The sequence below is a fragment of the Rattus norvegicus genome, chromosome 4, assembly GCF_036323735.1.
Source record: "Rattus norvegicus strain BN/NHsdMcwi chromosome 4, GRCr8, whole genome shotgun sequence".
In the NCBI taxonomy this organism is placed as follows: Eukaryota; Metazoa; Chordata; class Mammalia; order Rodentia; family Muridae; genus Rattus; species Rattus norvegicus.
In genome coordinates this window covers 150,113,898-150,133,731 of record NC_086022.1, presented here as the reverse complement: position 1 = coordinate 150,133,731, position 19,834 = coordinate 150,113,898, and the positions used below count along the sequence as shown (strand labels likewise).

The following is a 19,834-nucleotide window of genomic DNA, read 5'->3' as shown; positions in this document are numbered from 1 at the left end:
ACGGGGGGGGGGGGAAGAGGAATGGGAGAAGGAACTGTGGGAGGGCAGACTGGGAAGGGGTAATGACTGGACTATAAAAAATTAAAAGTAATGAAAATATACATGTACCTCAGAGGCAACTCAAAGTTAATGGTTATAAACTAAAGTTGTATCAGTTCCCCTAAAGTCATCCTCTTTTATTGATCCCTATTTTCAGGATGATTAGACCCATCATCACCCAGCTGGTCATCTGTGAAAGGTCATGCATGCCTGTGCCAACGGCTATATTCTTTGGACTACATTTGTTAAGTATGCACATTCAGGCCCTTCTCTGCCTCCTTACCCCTGTAATTCAGACCAGCCACCTCTCACGTACACCTTCCCCTGGTTTTCCTTCAGGTGTCCCATCTGCTCTTATCTCTTCCAGCTAATTCCCCTGCTGTAGCCAGGGATCTTCCAAGGATGCCAATTAGAGAACATCACTCTCCATCCCATCTTAACTTCAAGCTGACTTCTGTTTTAAACCTAAACTTCCATTTTTTTTTCTGAAGCCTCAATTCACTCCTTTCTTTTTAAGTCAATAAGAGAGCAGCTTTCCACCTCAGAGCCTCCATATCCCTTTGCCATTGCTGTTCTCACAAGGTAACTCTCCATATCAGTGAGTCAGTGTATTAAAAACTTCCAACAAAGACCAGGTAAAGTCCCCTCCTGTTCTAAACAACTTAGCATGCTCCTTTCCTCCTTCGTGGTACCACCATTCCATGACACCTTGCTTGCTCTGTGTTCCCCACCACACTGCAGACTCATTGCAGTAGCATGGCAACAAAGAACAACAGTGATTAGAGGCCAACATCAAATTGTGACTAATAAAATCATCTACTTGTGCTGTGCTGGGTGAGTTACCTAACCAGTCCTATTTTATTTTGTGTATGTGCTTGTGTGTGTGTGTGTGTGTGTGTGTGTGTGTGTGTGTGTGTGTGTGAGCACATGCTTCTGTGTATATATGGCACATGTGAACAATGCCCACAGAGGCCAGAAGAGGGTACTGGATTCCCTGAAGCTGGAGTTACAGGTAGCTGTGAGCTATCTCACGTGAGTGCTGGGAACCTGATTTGTGCCTTTAGAAGAGCAGCAAGCGCTTTGAACCATTGAGCTACCTCCAGCTCCAAAGACATGCTCTTAACTTATGGAATTCAGCCCTGATAATGATGTGTTATGACACAAAGACACAGTATTCTTACATTCAGGTTTGGATCTGCAAGAATCCGTGGGTCCCCATTTAAGACATCAATGGCCTCTTTAAGATCTAAAGTTTCAACATTCTGATAAATAGATATTTATCTTCCATATTTCTTCCCAGTGAATCAGACCCACATGTGGGCTTATGAAGGTAGATCTTAGAAGGAACACAAGCAGCCCCACTGCACCAAGGAATGCATTTGAAGAGCGATAGTTTCTTGGGTAATGCTGTTAGGCAACAGCAGGAAAGCACTCAGCTTTCTCATTGCGTTGGCCAGTGGAGGCTGATGAAACATCCACCTGCGTTTAGAGGGGATGAGAATTTTACCATCTGGGGAAAGATGAGAGAAAACAAATTTAAGTATGAAAAAGGAAACCAAGAGACAGCAAGGGGAAAATAAAGCAATTAAAAAGTGAGCAAAGGACTTGAATGGACATTCCCCCCCCCCGAAAAAGTATAAACAACCAATGATACAAAAAGACTCTCAAGAGTTATAAGATTAAAAAAAGCAAAAGCATGGTGAGATAACATTTCACATTTGACAAGATGGCTGTATACTGCTGCAAAGAACATGGAAACTTGGAATCAAAATATATTGCTGGTTGGAATGTAGATTGCTGACATGGCAGTGGAAATCAGCTTGGCAGTTCTTGAAAAAGGAAAACATAAGCCAACCATGCCTGTTAAGTACAACAATTGAAAGACTGAGGCAGGAAGATAGCAAATTCAAGGCAAACCTATCATAAAACAATAAACCTCCATGGAATCACATGTAACTCTTTAGATATGGCTTGTTCCTTCCAAAAGGTTTATGCCTTGGAAGTCTGACCCCCAGTGTTATGATATTAAAGGGTGGTGGGACTATTAAGAGGTAGGAGATGGTGGGGCACAGCTTCAGAAGGGACTGTGGCACCCTCCTGGGTCCCTGGCTAGTCATTACCAAAAAGCAAGATTTGCCCTGCCCAGGCTTCTGTGCAGCACCCTGTTGCTCCCCTCAACCTGACCCCTAACTCCTTGTGTTATGATAGGACTCTCTAAGGTCCTCGTCAGAGCCTAATCATGGCCAGAGCTGTGCTCTGCAGCCTTTAAGGCTGAGAGCTAAAGTCTCTTTTCTTTTCAAAGTATTCAACCTTGCTATTTTGTTGTATCAATTAAACATGGATTAATTCCCTATGCGATCGAGTGGCTCTACTCCTAAGTATCTCAAAGGAATGAAAGCAGAAACTCCAACACACATATGACAATAGTCATTGCAGTGTAACTTGCAAAGGAAAAGTTTAAACAACACAAATGTTCTTTTAGCAGATGAATGAATAAAGTACGATGCACACAGAAAATAGTATTCAGACACAGAAAGGAATGGCATTCTTTTTTTTTTTTTTTGGTTCTTTTTTTCGGAGCTGGGGACCGAACCCAGGGCCTTGCGCTTCCTAGGTAAGCGCTCTACCACTGAGCTAAATCCCCAGCCCCAAGGAATGGCATTCTGATGTCTGCTATGACATATGAGAGAACCTTAAAGACATTGTGACAAGGAAAACAATCCATGACTAAAAATCACAGATATAGTATGATTCCTATTGATATGAAAGAATTGGGATAGGCAATTTTTTAAGACACAGAAATCAGAAGAGATAATAACCTCAAAGCTAGGGATAAGCAACGAGGGGTACAGAGCTTAGTTTCCATGACAGAGAAGTTTTAGAAATAGATGAAAGTGACAGCTGTGCAACAAAAAATGGTACTTTTTGTTTAATATATTTTTCTACAATAAAAAGGACAGATGAATAGCTTGTCTACTGGCTGACCAGTTAAACTGAGTGCATCCTGATCTATGAGAATCATAACGTACTTAGGAATCAGCAGTGAGGCCAGGCGCAGCTCCATGGCAGAGCAAGCATACTAGCACATGTTGGTCCCTATCCAGCACCACAAACAGAAGAACTCACGGGCTAAGTATTGAGTAACTGCCTCACCTGTTGATCTGGTTAAGTATCAGTGGTCCTGGAGTGGGTTCATTGCCCCAAAGCAGCTCACACCTTCACTCTGCGCCCAGGCTAATCATGAATCATCCTTACAAGTAAATCTTAAAGGTCTCAAAGTAAAACGACAAGTCTGAACATTCTGATCTCTGAATATTCTTTTACCCCTCACTAGGGAAGGTGACAGTCAAGACTGAATGACATGCAGAACCAAGAAAGGAAAAGTGACAGCAGGACTGCCTCACTGGCACACTCCAAGAGCAGTTCTTTTATTTTCCACTTTGTCACCATTCTTAGTTCAGTTCGCTTGCTTCGTTGGTTAATGATAAAGGATACCAATTTCAACTTTGATCTGGGATTGACACCTCAGTTGTGATAAGACTGTATGTCTGAAGGACTTGCCCACATCTAAGTCAACCACACCATAAGTCATTCACCATTATCTCCTTGCTGTGGAGAAGGGGTGCTGCTCTCAACAGGGTTGGGAATCACCAGCCACACTCCTAATACTCTGTGGTCTTCCTTCTCTGTGGGTTCTGGTTCCTCACTCGAGTTCACATCTCTAACTGCTGCACTCCCCTCGCCTCTCTTGTACCTCAGAGGCTACTTGAGACTAATCCGAGTGGAAAAGGGTGGAGGTGACCACTCACAGCAAGTATTCTGTTCTTTAGACTTCTTTTCACTGGAGTTCTTACCACGTGCCCAGAGGCCATGTGCTAAAATTATCTAAATATAAACAAAACATTGATTTCCTGAGTAAAGTCTCATCTGCCAAGATTCCACTTAGATTGCTGACTCATAGGTGTACAGACTCCTAACATGGGAGCTCACCACAGCTCTGTCTTTGAGAGGCAAATGAACACTGAAATGCCCTGGTTAGGGAGGAAGATGTAGCTTTGGTTAAAACAATGAGTTTCTGCCTCTTCTGCCAGTATGTTTTATTTGCTCCACTCTTCAAACTGCAAAGTTCTTCTAAGGTTATTTCTATGTATATATCACAGCAAATTGACCACTCTTTTAAAATAATGTGATAGTCCATGTTGAAAAGGAAGCTAATATCTAAAACGGAACACCCCATTACCAATTACCAAGTACTTTTGCAGGCTGGCTGCCTCTACCAGTCTTCTCAGCAGCTCCCAATGAGCCTTCAGTTTGTAGCTGCCTGGCTGTCTTGCTTGGGGTTTCAGTTTCTACCCAAGAACTAAAGAGCCATTTATGAAAACCCGAATTTTTCTTTATATAAACAAATACTCTAAATTTCTACCTGGGGGAAAGGGCATTTCAGAGATAAATTGCCAAGCTTGAAATTCTATAATGAAAAAGAGACAAAGATGTCTTGAAATCACCAGATGGCTGGAACTGGCCTGCTCAGTGTGAAAGGTCTGACTCCACTCATTTCTGATCAGAGCAAATGGAAAGAATCAGTGGCCTATAGTTGCAGCCATAACTTTCCCACTGTACAGAGTATAGAAGCTACAGGCTGGCTTGGTGCTGGAGTAAGGTTATTCAGATCACTGGGCTGCTGTAAACTGGTGTACTCCCTCTAGGTCTCAGTTCATCTTGGCAGGATATTTTCAATGTAAGTGCAATGATCTCTATTGTCCACCTTTGTTTTTTTTTTTTCAATTCATTCTACAACATTTGGGGGTCTGGATGGGGTTGTAAGAATCCATAGGAAGGATAAGGTATTACAGTGATATTTGATATAGGAAGGATAAGGTATTACAGTGATATTTGGAAACTCTTGGCTAGCTGGATGACAACTCAAATCATGGGCTTAGTGGGAAGCATTATTTAATTTGGGGTGGCTTCTTATGGTTTTATTTTTTTAAACTGGCATCAATAGGTTTGTTAAGACATAGATTTCTTTTTTCTTAGAAAATCTTTATATGATAATATAAACATAGCTCCTTCTTATAATAAAATCATACTTGGAAAACATTAAATTAACCAAAGGTGGAAATTACTAGGAATCAAATTAATGTTTAAGTTACTACACAGGGAATTTTTAAAAACCTAAATTTAGTCAATTCCTGAGTTTAGTTCTTTTTCAACAAAAGTTAACATAGCAGCCAAATGAAAAACTTGATTAAAATCATGCAAAACCAGTTAGACATGCAAAGCAACCATGGAGACATGATTAACAAGCCCCTTACTTTTCAAGGGACTGAGAGGAGAGCAAAGAAGAAAAAAACACCACGAATCCTCCTTGTTGGTGTCATTTAACTTTGTAGTTCAGCTTCCATTCATCTAATAAATATCCACTGATTGGCTACCAAGTGTCATATGCTATAGTGGATGCTAAGTATGGTGGACATGATGTTGATTTTTTTTGCTTCCAAAAAACATTTCCCAGTTAGCAAAATACAGAGTAGCTGTTTACTTCTTTGTTTGAGACAAGGTTTCTCTGTGTAACCCAGGTTAGTCAGGAATTCTCTGAGTAGCTCAGATCTCAACCTCTTAAGAGCTGAGATTGTAGGCATGTGTTCTCCGCCTAGCTTCTGAGTTGTTCCTCAGGGGCTCATTGTCACTGATGTTGGCATCTGACACTGAAGACATGGCTACTTCTGACTCTTAAGGTGAAGGTCAGTCATATATCTTCACATATATTTTGATCTAAGACTTTCTATCAGCTGCTGCATCTTCCCTTCAGTTTCAACAAATCCAGAAGCAGCTCATCTCTGTCCTCAAACACAACTCTATTCCCTTTTCTTTTCATACCTCTAGCTCTATGCATCAGTCAAAAGTTAATCCCAGCACTCAGACAGCAGAGGCAGGCAGATCTCTGTGAGTTCAAAGCCATCCTGATCTACATGTTGCATTCTAGGCCACTTGGAGATACGTAGTGAGATCTTGTCTTTTAAAAAACAAGTCATTTCAACCTTTTCTCATTCTCTTTCTGTGCACTCAATCACCACACTGTGTCACTGATATTGAGATACCTTTCACTGGTCCCTTCTGAGCACAGCTATGATCCTGTCACTCTCCTACCCCAAGCCTTGATGCTCCCCACTGAATCCTGGGTCCAGTCCAAATCCTTCTCTCTGGGTATACTGATACCTTAAAACCCTTACCTTATCATTAAAATATCCGGCTTCTTCCATACTGTGTATTCGTATCTGTCTTGGAGGATTCATGGCTAACAAGCCCAGGTAGCAGGTGCCGAGGATCTTGGCTCTGCACCTATGTGTTCTCCTGTGGATTTTTACCACACTGTTCCCAATCACACTCCAAGCTCTATTGTTTAATTCTCTTCCTTTCTAGGGATTGTCTCTGAGACAAAACCATGAACCCAAGAGGCCAAGAGGCCAAGAGGCCGAGAGAGACAGAGAGGCAGTGAATTTTAGACCAGCATGGTCTACTTAGTAAGTTCTAGGCCAGTCAAGACAAGATAGTAAGACCCTGTCTGAAAATAAAATAAAGTAAAATAAAGTAAAACAATCACAATTAAATACAGGATAAATATCTCTTATTCAACAGGGGTGTTTTGAATTTCAAATTTCTAATATTGCATTTATATACTGAGATATCTTGGATGACAGACTCAAGACTATGCTCAAAATTCATTTATGCTTCATGTACCCCTTAGATCTACAGTCTGAATGTAGTTTTATACAGTATCTGTGGTATGTGGAATTTTCTAATTGTGCTATCATGTTAGCTCTCAGATTTTCAGATTAGAGATGGTCAATCACAGAATTTTAAAGGTAGTGCAGTTCTGTAGCACGTTTTATATCTCAGGTTAGTAATATAAAAATAAGTTCTAAGGGTTGGCAAGATGGTTCAGTTGTTAAAGGGCTTACCACGGCAACCATGAAGACCTGAGTTGAGATTCCTAGCACCAACATAGAAAGGTAGAGTGTGCTGGTGTACGCCTATACTCCCAGCACTGGAGAGGTAGACATAGAACGATCCCTGGGGCTCCCTGGCTGGACAGTTTACCCTGTTCAGTGAGTCCTAGGCCAATGAGAGATCTTGTCTCAAAAACAAAGTGCCCATGGTGAGAGGGCTCAGTAGATAAAGGCACTCACCTTACCAACCTGGTGACCTGTCTCAACTCCAGAACCACCTAAAGGTAGATGGAGAGAACCAACTGCACAAAACTGTCCTCTGACCTTCATGGATGACCTCCTTATTATGGATATACTCACAATTATTCACAATAATGATAAGTAAAAATTAACAATAACAAAAATGAATGGTTCCTGAATAAGGACACCTGAGGTTGACCTCTGACTTTCTCATTCATCCTACACACACACACATGCACACACACACACACACACACACACACACACACACACACACACACACTTCTCAATGAAGACTGCTAATAATACTATATTTATTAGAAACAAAAATGTTTAAATAATTTAATTTTGTTGCATTATAATTTTATAACTGGAAGTTTACTAGGAAATTCTGGTATCAGAACCATTGGAGGTAACCACGACACAGTACATGGAGAAGTTGGCCACACTCCCTTTGATGGGGACAGAACTTCATCTCAGAGTTTTAGAGAGGCACAGAGGTGGCTCTGCAGCGAAGATAAAATGAGATGGTGGGCTGACTGTTCTTTGGAGATATATTTGCAGTCAACTGGGTGAGATGCAAGAAAGACTCCCCCACCTCACCCTCAACCCCAGAACAGAATTTGGCACCCAGGAACAGAAGTATCCTAAGTATGCATTCTGAGATGCTTTTGTTCCAAAGTCTGGTAGAGAAAACAGAATATGGCTCACAAGATGATTGTAAACCCAACACACATCTATGACTTAGGGAGAATTGTCACCTTAGTTTAGCACATACTAGTTGCCACTCTCCTAGGCCAGATGTTCTTTAGCAAGATGTGAATCTGCAGGGCTGAGTGCTCTGTCAGGCTCAGGGACTCACATTTGTAAAGAGTGGCTGCCTTCTGTGAGTACAGGCATTTTACCTGGTGGTGTTCAGTAGTGCAAGGCAGGACTCCTACCTCTCCTGCTTTCCATGTTGGTGTGTAATAATAATTAGCATGTAACAACAATTAGCATGAAGGATGAAGTTAATATTTTTTCCTGAGTAACAATTATTAAAGAGATACTGAAGAGTTGCAGGAATTCTTTGAACTCCTGTCACACAGATAAATAGTTAAGCAAATAAGTTGCTTTTGTGGGGGAGTTATTTTTATTTTATTTTGTTTTTTGGTGCTTAGGGGCTGGACCTCATGTATGCTAAACATGGACTCTACCATTGAATGACACATATATCCCAAGTCCCTAAATAAACTGTGTGTATTTCTTTTTGTGTAATATTATTTTATTATGAGGCTCAAGGTTGAAAATCGAATGCAGGCATATGTAAATAATCTTAATAAACATGTTGCTCTTGCTGCAGACTGAGTCCCCAAAGGCAGGGCACCCAGATATAACACTGTAAATCCTTAATTACTGCAAGTTCACTGTCATCATGAAAGAAATAGATAACAGTATTTTAAAAGACAAAGCCCACAGAAGGAAAAAGAGACAAAAGGCACACACTGAGCTTTGCTTTAATTTGTAACAATTAAGGAGAGACTCAAGGATAATAATGCATCTTCCTCCAAATAAATAAAGACATTTCTAAGACATTTTTAAACAACATAGCCTCAGAAAAAAAGGTATGCTTTAGAAAATAGTCCTTGTTATAAACAAAATTTCTGAACTTAGGATAATGTGTCAACTTCCATGAAAATCCTTCCATTTTCAGGAATGACTTGACCAGTAGAGTCAGACCGGGATTTATAGGAGACTATGGTATGAACGGTATAGAGTGACTTGACTTATTTCTGTTTTTATTTCTTTCTCGGGGTGAGTGAAAGTCATGATTATGGTAATACTCTAAGAACAATCCTGTTACAGTTCTAAGTTTTCCATAAATTAGTTCTTACTTGATCTTCTAAATAAACACCTTCCTACTCAACAGATAAAGAAACTGAGGCCTGACGTCTTTAAGAACTAGCAAGTTTTCTGATGAGACCATAATTGTTGACTCCTCAAACAATGCAGTTTTCTGGACTTATCTAGTAGGTTCTAGAGGTCGGTGGTGGAGAGGCTGAGTCCATGTGCACAGTAGGAGGAAAGACATTCTCACTGCATGTGATTACACTACTTCCCAGTAACAATCCTCACATTCCAGTGAGAGTAACCAAGACAGACCTTGTGGTTTCTTAGTCATGCTAAATTTCTCTAGATATTTATTGTAGAAAACTAGCAAAACTAGATCTTGTCAATTGAATTTAAACCTCAGCAGTCACTTCTGGATACAGAAGTCCTTCATTTTTACCACATTCTCTGGAAGAAATTCAATAACACATTGTTAATACTCAACTCATACAAAATGATTTCAAAGCTCCATGGGAATTTAGATTTGCACAAGTTATTAGGATGTGACCTTTCCCTTAGATTTCTTATTTTAGGACTGAGTTAACATGGTATTTCCCCAGTGGGAGCTGTTGTACTTCCTTCACAGATAAGCAATCACAAATTATAGTGAGTAAACTCAGGGAAATCTATATTTCTGTGATGTAGATGAAAATGAAATCTTAAAAGGAGCCCATGCTACTTGCTCTTGGGTTTGAAAGGAAAAAGCCATGTGGCTTGCTAACAAAAGAAAACAAAACTCATGCCATCATGGTATTTCCCTGAAATTTATTCCTGATTGTTTCTTGTCCTGGCTACTAGGTCTTGTGACTTTTAAAGTTTATTAAAGATGTTTACGTCACTTAATTTCCTATGTCCTGCCAAGGAGTATAAAAGGTTAAAAACATCAAATAATTTAAATGATTTCAGATCATAAGAACTAGAGAACAAGGAGTTCATAAGCTTAAAGGAAAAAAATAACTAAAATAAAATGAAAGATGTCACAGCTGCTTCCCCTTTGTCCCATGGAATAACAGTAGCTCTTACATACAACTATGTGTCATTTATATGCATTATTTGCAACATATACATGATTGGCAGGAACCGATTTTATTTTTTAAAGACAAATAAAATAGGGAACAGAGTATAGTGCAGAGACTTAACCCCTAAAAGAGTTAACAATAAAAAGGAATTTCATCCATAATCTAATATTTTCCTATTCATTGTAATACATTTAACTATAAATGTTTTGTCTTAAAATTTTTTCATGTTTTCTTAAACCTAAAATTATTCTTCCAAATATTAAAATCATAAATGTAACATAGTTGGTTCTTTAAGATATGGGGATTTATATCCCCTTAAAATAGTTAATAATACTTTTTAAAGATTTATTTATTTTTTATTTTATGTGTAGGAGTGTTTGGCCTATATGTATGTATGTGTACTGTGTATGTGCCTAGTACCCAACAAGGCCAGAAGAGGGTATTGAACCCCCTGGAACTGGAGTTGGAGGCTGTGTGAGGCACCAGGTGGGTGCTAGGAATTGAACTCTTAACCATTGAGCAACCTCTCCAGTCCCCAGTAATAATTTTTTAATTGACCAAAAATATGTGTGAGACATAATCTCCCCATGTAGCTCAAGCTGACCTTGAACTTGAGATCTTCCTGTCTCAGCCTCCTGAGTGTCAGCCTCCTGAGTGCTGGGACCACAGACCTGGGCTATCATGCTTCACTAAACAAATACAACTTCCAAGTTGGGTTATGTTCTACTTTGTTACATATTCAGAAGCTGTTGTTCCTTCCTCTTCGTCAGATTCCTCTTCATGGATTCAGTCATCAGCACGTATAGCAGTGCTATAATTTATTTAAGCCTATATAGTTTCAGGAAAGAATCTTTGCTATAAAGTGGGTTGTTGGTTTTATTGGTTGGTCGGGTTTGTTTGTTTGTTTGACGGTAAGGATGGGGCCCCGGTGCTGTACATACTAGGATGACGCAACACTCTTCCACTTCAGCTACATCCCCAAGCCTGATTTTTTTAAAGAGGAAAACAATATGAAAAACCAAAATTACTTGTGTTATATTATTCCTAAATACCTGGTAGACTCTGTACTCCCCACATCCTCCACTACCACATAATCACAAATTACACGGGTAAGTGCTAACTCATTTTCACAGCTGGTTATGGTGACACATGCACCCATAATCCTAGTATTTGCAAGGTGGAGAACAAAGAAAGGGAAGTCATTTGAACTTTTTTGTTCACTTGTTACTAGCATACCTTAATGAAGCAAGAAAAATAGAATTACCCAAGGCTTTCACTAATAAATTCCTCTTAACTGAGGAAGACAAGCTTGAAAATTAAATAAATAGGTGTCAGAACATATGTGATATACAATAGCATAAGCAGTTATATCATTGAAAATCAAATCAAAACAAACACACAAACAAACTGGACAGCACGTAAAACCTGGCTTAGTAAATTAGGTAACATCACTACGGTCACTACAACGGACAGTCTTGTTACCATGACAATACACTGAAAACAGGTAGAGACTAGAGACAAGGTAAATGTTTGAGCAACAGAGGAAGATAGTCAAGTGGGACCTGTAAGTGGGGGAACTGGCACCTTACAAGAACTAGAAAAACTATGGGAGAAAAGTTTTTGTGCGATTGTGATCATTTTAAACATATTTTCAGTCTTTTAAGAATAAAAGTGTTTTAGAAGGAAGTGATAAGAGGAACAAAGGAGGCAAATGAATGTAACAAAGATACACTGTATTTGTGTTTGAAAATCTTGTGATCACACACACGTACACACACACAGAGAGAGAGAGAGAGAGAGAGAGAGAGAGAGAGAGAGAGAGAGAGAGAGCGGGGAGAGGAAAAGAGAGAGAGAGGTAAGTGGATGGATGGATGGATGGATGGATGGATGGATGGATGGATGGATGGATGGAGGGGTTGTGATACATGGGCCTGAAATCCCAGCACTTTGGAGGTGAGGTAAGGGGATTGGTCACAAGTGTAAAGACAGCTTGAACTACATAGAAAGTTCTAGACTTACATAGAGTACATGAAATCCTGTCTCACAAAACCAAAAAGGGCTAGAGATATGGTGAGTGACATGAGCATTTGCTGCTCTTCCAGAACACCCTAGCTCAGATCCTAGCACCTAAGCAGTTCACAATTGTCTGTAGCTCCAGATCCAGGGGATCCAACAACTCTGGTTTCCACATGCACACCTATATATAATTCAAGTTAATAAAAATGAGTCTTAAAAAATACAAATGAGAAAAGAAAGACTGTGAATCTTATTGCAGCTCTGTAGACTTGAGTCTAGAAAGCCCTGAGTCCAATGCCCAGGAAATCAAATTAAGAAACAGAAGAAAAAAAGTAAAACAAAACAAACCCATTAGTTAAGATCTAAAGTAATTTGTTTTAGCTTTACATACTGTTGTGAACATACCAACTGCCCACCCTTAAGGTTTCAATGCCATGTATGATCTATATTTCAGCTCTGAGGCTCTGGATTCAAGCACGACAGGTCAGCTAGGCAAACCTGTGTACAGAGACAGGCCCAATACTGCCTCTATCACACAAAGAAACCTATGAAGATTGCTGTGTCCTATTAGCAATTTACAGAATTGCAGTCTGCTCTATCCTGTATAACTATAGCTGAATGGCTGTCATAAAATCCCTGGGACCGAACAAGTTCCGATGTCTTTAATCGACATTCTCTTCTCCCTTACCGTCAGTTAACATATTTCTTACAGGGGCTTTTCTTCTTTGTTTAGATTTATCCGCCTTAGTTGTAAATTAACCCACAAGCAACTCATTGGGTTTTTCTTTGAACTTCACAATTTATGACACAGGGGCCATTTAAACCGTCAGTTAGCAAATTATGTTCAGAAAATCATTCCTGGGTTTAAAAACAAATCCTTCCCAAGGGTAAAGTCACCATAGCAAAGACATGGACTATGACTACCAAAGATACCGCTAATTTCCTTTTTCTATTATGTAACAATACATAAATTTACCATTTTAACTATTTTTACTTGTTTTAAGTCACTCTGAAATGTCAGTTCAGTGGTGTTAAGTGGTGAGCAGGCATCACCAGAACTTTTTGCAGCCTGCGAACACAAACTGTTCCCGTTTCAGTTTCTTGCCTGACTCCCTGCCCTAGCCTCAGTAGTCCTTGCGCCACTTTCAATGGATCTAAGTGCTTTAGGTACATCTGCTATTCTTCCCATCTAAAAACCATTAACTTGTGTAGTTTACTAAGTTGGTTAAACATGCAAGCAAATTAAAAAAAAAAAAGTTCGGGGTCAAATTCCAAATACTTAGCATTTAATTCTCATGCCAAATAACTGAATTTAGACAACGCCTTCTGATGCCAAATGGCATATTTGCCTCATTTTGAAGGGTTTGTTCTGTTTTAAGTCACTTCATGCTTTTCTAAGGTAAAACAAATTTGAAACAAATTTAATGGTGCTCTTGGTTTCCTTTAAGCAGCTAAGCTCTCTTGGTGTTACTTGTACTCACGGCACTCCCTGACATTCTGACTGATGTCAACTAGTCTTTCCCCATCTCACTGTTCAAATAGGTTATAAAGACTGGGGACCAGGAGCACGTGGATGAGATTAAAAAACAAACAAACAACAGAAACCCCCCAAAACTGTGTGACTCTTGTTTGAATATTCGAATCCTAGTCTGTCTCCAGCTGCATTAAACAATTTGCTGAAAGTTAGTTCCGGGAGGTACAGATATGTAAAGTTGGGATCTGTTTTTCCCCTACCCCAGCTCCGTGCTGAGTAACACACATACTCGCTAGGCAGATATTCTAGCACTTGGCTGTCCTATGTACTCCTGTGGAGTTTTCAGGGTTTTCTAAGAGGCTGCAAATAACTGGCTGCTACCTGAAGTAGATTGACAGGTTTGTAGAGAAAGGGGTGGGAATGCATAGAATGGGGTAGGGTGCATCTCAGAGGAGGAAAGCTGCTTAGCTTGCATTTAGCTGAGGTTAGCCCCTAGCATAAACAATAACTAGCCACCCTTGGGAAAGTGAATGCACCTGCCTCATACTTCATGGTTTGTTTATGAATTACCAACAGAAACTATATTCTTATAAATCAGTGAAAACCAAGGGGAACACTTATTTGACAATTAATGGCTAGGGATATAACAGTGGTAGAATGCTCACCAGAATTTTTAAGGCCCTGCGTTCAATCTCCAAGACTGACATAAATTAAATAATAAATGAAACCACAACCAAAACATTTTATAGCTGGGAAATGATTTAACTTAATGCTTACATAAAATATAAAAAGGCAACAGATCTCCATCTTGTGCATCTTTCCCCACAGTTCACATATTCAAACCCTAGCACAATTAACAAAAATAATATACAGACAAAATAATATTCTCCTATAGTTGAATTTTTCAAGTTTTCCCACTTGCATTAGTTCCTCTTCAGTTCCAGGATCCACCACACTTACTTGCCAAGTCTCCTTGCTTTCCTTTAAGTGGGTGACAGTTCCCAACTCTGCTTGTCTCTTTTGCTTCTGAGGCCATTGAAGCATGTTGCTCAGGTATTTTTAAGTTATCTCTACTCAAGGTATAGTTAATGTTTCCTCAAGACTTAGCTGAGGTCATGGAGTTTTGGGAAGAATACCAAATATGCCCCTGGAACCCTCTCAGGACACCTCACAGGGCCGACAGCTCACTGAGTCTTACTACTGTTAGTACTGACTTGGCTGCTTGTCTATGGGTGGTATTTGCCAGGACTCTGTAATGTAAGTCTCTTCATTCCCATTTGTAATTAACACACATTAGGGAAATGCTTGGAAGCTGTGCAAATATCCTGTTTTTTCTTCCACTCTTACCCACCCACTAAAGTCAGTGCTCATTGGTGGATCCAGCCTGCAGCAACAGTTGCTATGGTTCTCCGACAACTTCCTCTTGCCTTCACTCCTTCCCAAGTTCTGTAAAGAGTCATCATTCCCTCCACCTCTACTTCCTCATTTACTCTGTAACTATTCACACCAATTGATCAGAACTCTTACATATATCTCACTTGAGGAGCTATAATGCAGTCCTACAGTTAGTGTTTTTATTGCTCAAATTGTCTCAGTGTTGGCTGCTGGGCTCTTTTCCACCCTGACTCTTCTGGAGCACACCCTGCCTGGTTTCTGGCACCACACGGGCCTACAGACTTATGCTGACCTGATTTTTGTCTCAGCTTTGGAGTCAGCCTCTTCTACAAAGAGCTCCATTTTCTTCTGAGAGGAAATGACATTTGAACATCACAGTTTGGTTTGTTATTGGGAGGCTCTTATCTAGGTCCTCTCAGAAGACAGAACTAAAGAACACCCACTGACACACATGCTAATGCAGTCTGTGTTGATCTGTGAATGTATTTATCTGGCAGGTTTTTTTCCAACGCATCTGCAGGTTTCAAAAACATGGACCACACTGTGACCTTCCCTGTTGACTATAATCAATTGTCCTAAAACTACATAAAGCTTCAGAGTAATTTATGTCTCCAGACAAAAAGACACATGTGGGGACTGAAGACTGCTTCAGCATACTCGGATCAGGTTCTGAGAAATGATGGATTTCACAGAACTTCATCTACAGGCTCTGAAGCCACACTCGATGCCAGTCAGTCCCAAGGAGGAACTACTATCATGTAGGTATCAGCAATTCTCCTTGAAAAGAACATGTTTGGTGTACATGAACCTAATTCTGTCTGACCAGAGATTAGGGTTGATAGCCTCTGAGGACCAGACAAGATATATTCATCTAACGTCAATCATAAGTATAAGGATCTGAAATAATGCACCTGGAGTCATACTTGGATATGAAAATAAGAGGTTAGAGGGTTATTTTTGTTGTGTCCTAGGGGAGGGGGGGTTAGGGGGATGTTGGCCTGGAAACTGGGAAATGTAATAACAATTGAAATGTAAATAAGAAATACCCAATTTAATAAAGATGGAGAAAAAAAAAAGGTTGTGTCCTAGTGAAACTACTAGGTCTTTTTCCTATCTTTGTTTTGTCTTAGACAAGTATGTTATGATGAACGCAAATAACTGGAAAATTACGTAGGAGAAAGTATTGAGGCAGTAAAAACAATTAAAAAATTTAAAGTACAATTTTAATATAACTTATTAATTATATTAATATAATTTATTTTGATATACATACCAGTAAAGGGTAGTCCTTGTTTTCAAAAATGTCCTTGGATATTAGTGGTTCACAGCTTCTTTCAAATCTGAATAATTAAAAAGGAAAAATGTTTTGAAAATTCATTGATATGTTAAATCCTCAGACATCCCAGTCTACCAAAATGTAAATATACACATTAATTTTCATCCACAGTATTTGCTTTCTCCGAGCATGTAAAGCTTTATATTCTCTAGAAATCACCAACACACCACTAAATGACTCATCGTTGGATCATGCAGCACCCAAACTCTCCTCAGAATGGTTGCATAAAAGAGACAGATAGGTATTTGATTCACTTCTCTTGTTTTACCACTAGGGTCACTGACATGATGCAAAAGTCTTTTATTATGTCCATTTTTTAATATCAAATTAATAATAATTACATTACCATTCAGACTTAGGAAAACCTAGATCTTTAAAGGGATTAGCAAGCTCAAATGATAGGGAGCTGAGAGCTCGGGTGTGGCTTACACCTCAGAAGGCCTGCTGTCCACATCCAGTTGGAGGGTGTGTGATGCAAGTTTGATGAGAGTTACACATTGTAAAGCTGATGTTTACTGAAATTTGAGTTCATCTGGAAGCTACATACTGGCAAAATCTAAAATACAGTAGAGTGCCCAGCCTGCTTGGGAGCAGCATACAACAGACTAAGCAGACTTTTCAGAGGAAGGTCCAGGGAGCAGATTGTCTAAATAATGATTCACATCCTTGTCTCTTAAAAGGGCTCAGGGATCCCAGAATAGGACATTCTGTAAAGACAAAACAGCATCCGGTGCCAAAAGCCTTTATCAGGAGGGCCAGAGAGCCCTGGCATGCAGACCCAACATTCTGCACAGTCTGACACACTGTGCAGAACTCCAGCACTCACTCTTTTGACTTCTTGGAACTGACAGAAACTGCTACATGATACATGCTGTAAAATATTACATCATGAAGATGAACGGTTCTCCCATTCTGTTATTTCTAACATGAAAGAACATGAGCTACAGCCAGGGAGCTTTGCTTGTTGGTATTCCCATCACTGCGTGTACTGCTGCTTGGAAATGGGAGAGCTTCAGTGCCATCTCAGTACCAATGATAAACTGTAGTTCTGGTCTCAGAACAGGACAGTCTCTACAGGAAGAGCTAATTTGTCTACACTTTCTGCCTATATGCTTTGGTTTTTTGGCAGTGACTACTGACTTCCATCATAACGACTTGCAAAAACATTCAAATTTGCTCGTCAACAGTGAAAGCAGCATCCACAACCAAACTGCTCACTACATCTTGCATGTTTAATATATGGGAAAGTACTTTAACTATAAGAGATCATTTAAGATAGAAAGGGATTCAGAAGTATGAAAACAAAAGAAAATATCAATCAACAAATTAATAAAATCACCACCTCAAAAAAATGTAAAGTTCCTGGTTAAAATTAAGCAATACTAATTTACTTGACACATGCTCCTGCTCCTCCTTAAATATACATAATTTTATTAAGAATTGGATAAAAAGAAAGTAATCTTAATTTATTTGTAATTTTAAAAAATGTTTATACACACACACACACACATACATATATATATATATATATAAAATATTCCCTCCCATCCTCCATACACTCCCAGATTCTTTATCTATCCCATTTTAATTTCATGTTCTTTTTCTCTCTTAAATATACAAAAGTGTGGAAACTGCTATCTATTCCAGGCTTGGGACCCCAAGAGTTAGATCAAACAAAAAACAAGGCCAGCTAATACTATTTATGGAGGCATACGGTATTTCAAGCATCACCTATACCCTACCCAACTCTCTGGATTCACTCAGACTGTTCTGTGTCTTCAAGACATGGTCTACAGACACAGGATGTCCCAGGACAGAGGCAATCTGACAATAGTACATCTAGCTCCTCACATTCGATGTTTACTTTATGTTCATCGGATAGTCAATCCATCTACAATGTCTAAAACCCAGAGACTTAGGAAGAAACAGATCACTGTTTCACAAAGCTCACAGTAGGCCAGGCTATTTTTGTCTACTTATTCAACTACTTCACATAAGAAGTCTTGAAATAGGACTTTCTATACATCATAGTAGATATTAATACAGACCAAGAGCAATTCATCCAGATTAGTTTGCTTGAAATGGAATGAACAATGAACCCAAGAGATGGAGGTGGGGGTAAAAAAGGGAATCACTGAGAATTTATACAGAATTATATCCCCAAAGGATTGCAGGTAGAACTCAGTGGTAGACCAGTTGTCTGCCACCAACAAGACGTTGGGTTCAATGTCCACCAATGCTGAAAAACACAAAACCTCTTCCAAAAGGCTATTTTATGTGTTCTTTTAAAATACTGCAGAAAGAGATGTCATAAAAATTATGACCAAATTAATTACTTAAGTACCATAATATTGATACAAAAATTTAATTCTTTTCCATCCTCCACAAAAGAAAACATTTAAAAATGGGGCGGGGGGGGATTATTGAAATAGCTGAATGGGCAAGAGAGTGTTCTGGGAAGCCTGGTGGCCTGTGCCATCAGAACTCCTATGGTGAGAGGAGAGATCCAGGCTCCACAAGTTGTCCTGTAACCTTTACCATGTGCATGTGACACACACACACACACACACACACACACACACACACACACACACACACACATTGAAAAATGTCAGTACTATTTATTTAGTATCAAATTAAAACTACAAGTAAAACTAATTTAATCATATGCTTGAAAAATAAACTACTGTGATCAAATTGAATATATCTCAGAAAAGCAAAGGCAATTTAATACCAAAATTTGATAAATACATATAATGGCATTAAAAAATTAAAATAAGTCATATGATTATTTCAAAACACACAAAACCAGTAGTCTACACAGTTGGGCTGGGGATGTAGCCCAGTGGTACAGTACACAACTAGTATGCTCAAGAACCTGTTCTTAACATTTCTTTTAAAAACTAAGAAATTTTAATAACAATAATTTGTCTCAAACTTACAACTAATAAAGTCCTTATTGTGAAATATGACAGTGTGGTATAGTCTATAAATAGCCAGTTCCTTTTCCAACAGTAAAGGTTTCACTAGAAAATAAATATGTGTGTGTGTGTGTGTGTGTGTGTGTGTGTGTGTGTGTGTGGTGTGGTGTGGTGTGTATTGGAGATTTCTGAAAGACATTAAGATGTAAATACTCTGCAAGATTTACAATTAAATAGCAACATCATCAACAGCAACTTTACTGAACACTGGATTCATCACTTGCCATTTTTCTGTTCCTCTGTACAGTGTACTGGAGTGATGACACACATCTTTCTACCGAAACTAGTTATAAGCTGCTTCATTAGACTTCTTGATTTCTGTTTTCCATTGGTGTGCTAGAAAAATGCTTAATTAGCCCTCCTGACATGAAGAAAATGTTCTAGTTTCTGGACTTGTGAGGCAAGGATTTCAAGTTTCAAACATGATGTCTCTGAGGTAGGATGTCCAGCACACAGACACACAATGAGATAACAAATCTCAGCAATGGAAGAGCTAGGAAATATGCTTTTTGTGT

At 39.2% G+C, this 19,834-nt stretch overlaps 1 protein-coding gene across 4 annotated transcripts in view; it reads right to left on the bottom strand.

Moving 5' to 3' along the window:
- The window catches only part of Pparg (peroxisome proliferator-activated receptor gamma), a 125,362-nt gene that overhangs the window by 87,373 nt on the left and 18,155 nt on the right, over positions 1 to 19,834 (bottom strand). For all 4 annotated transcript variants that reach the window (XM_006237009.5, XM_039107130.2, NM_001145367.1 and 1 more), the window contains exon 2: positions 16,276 to 16,342. The gene's annotated coding sequence lies outside the window, so the exon portion shown is untranslated. The remainder of the gene's footprint in view (positions 1 to 16,275; positions 16,343 to 19,834) is intronic.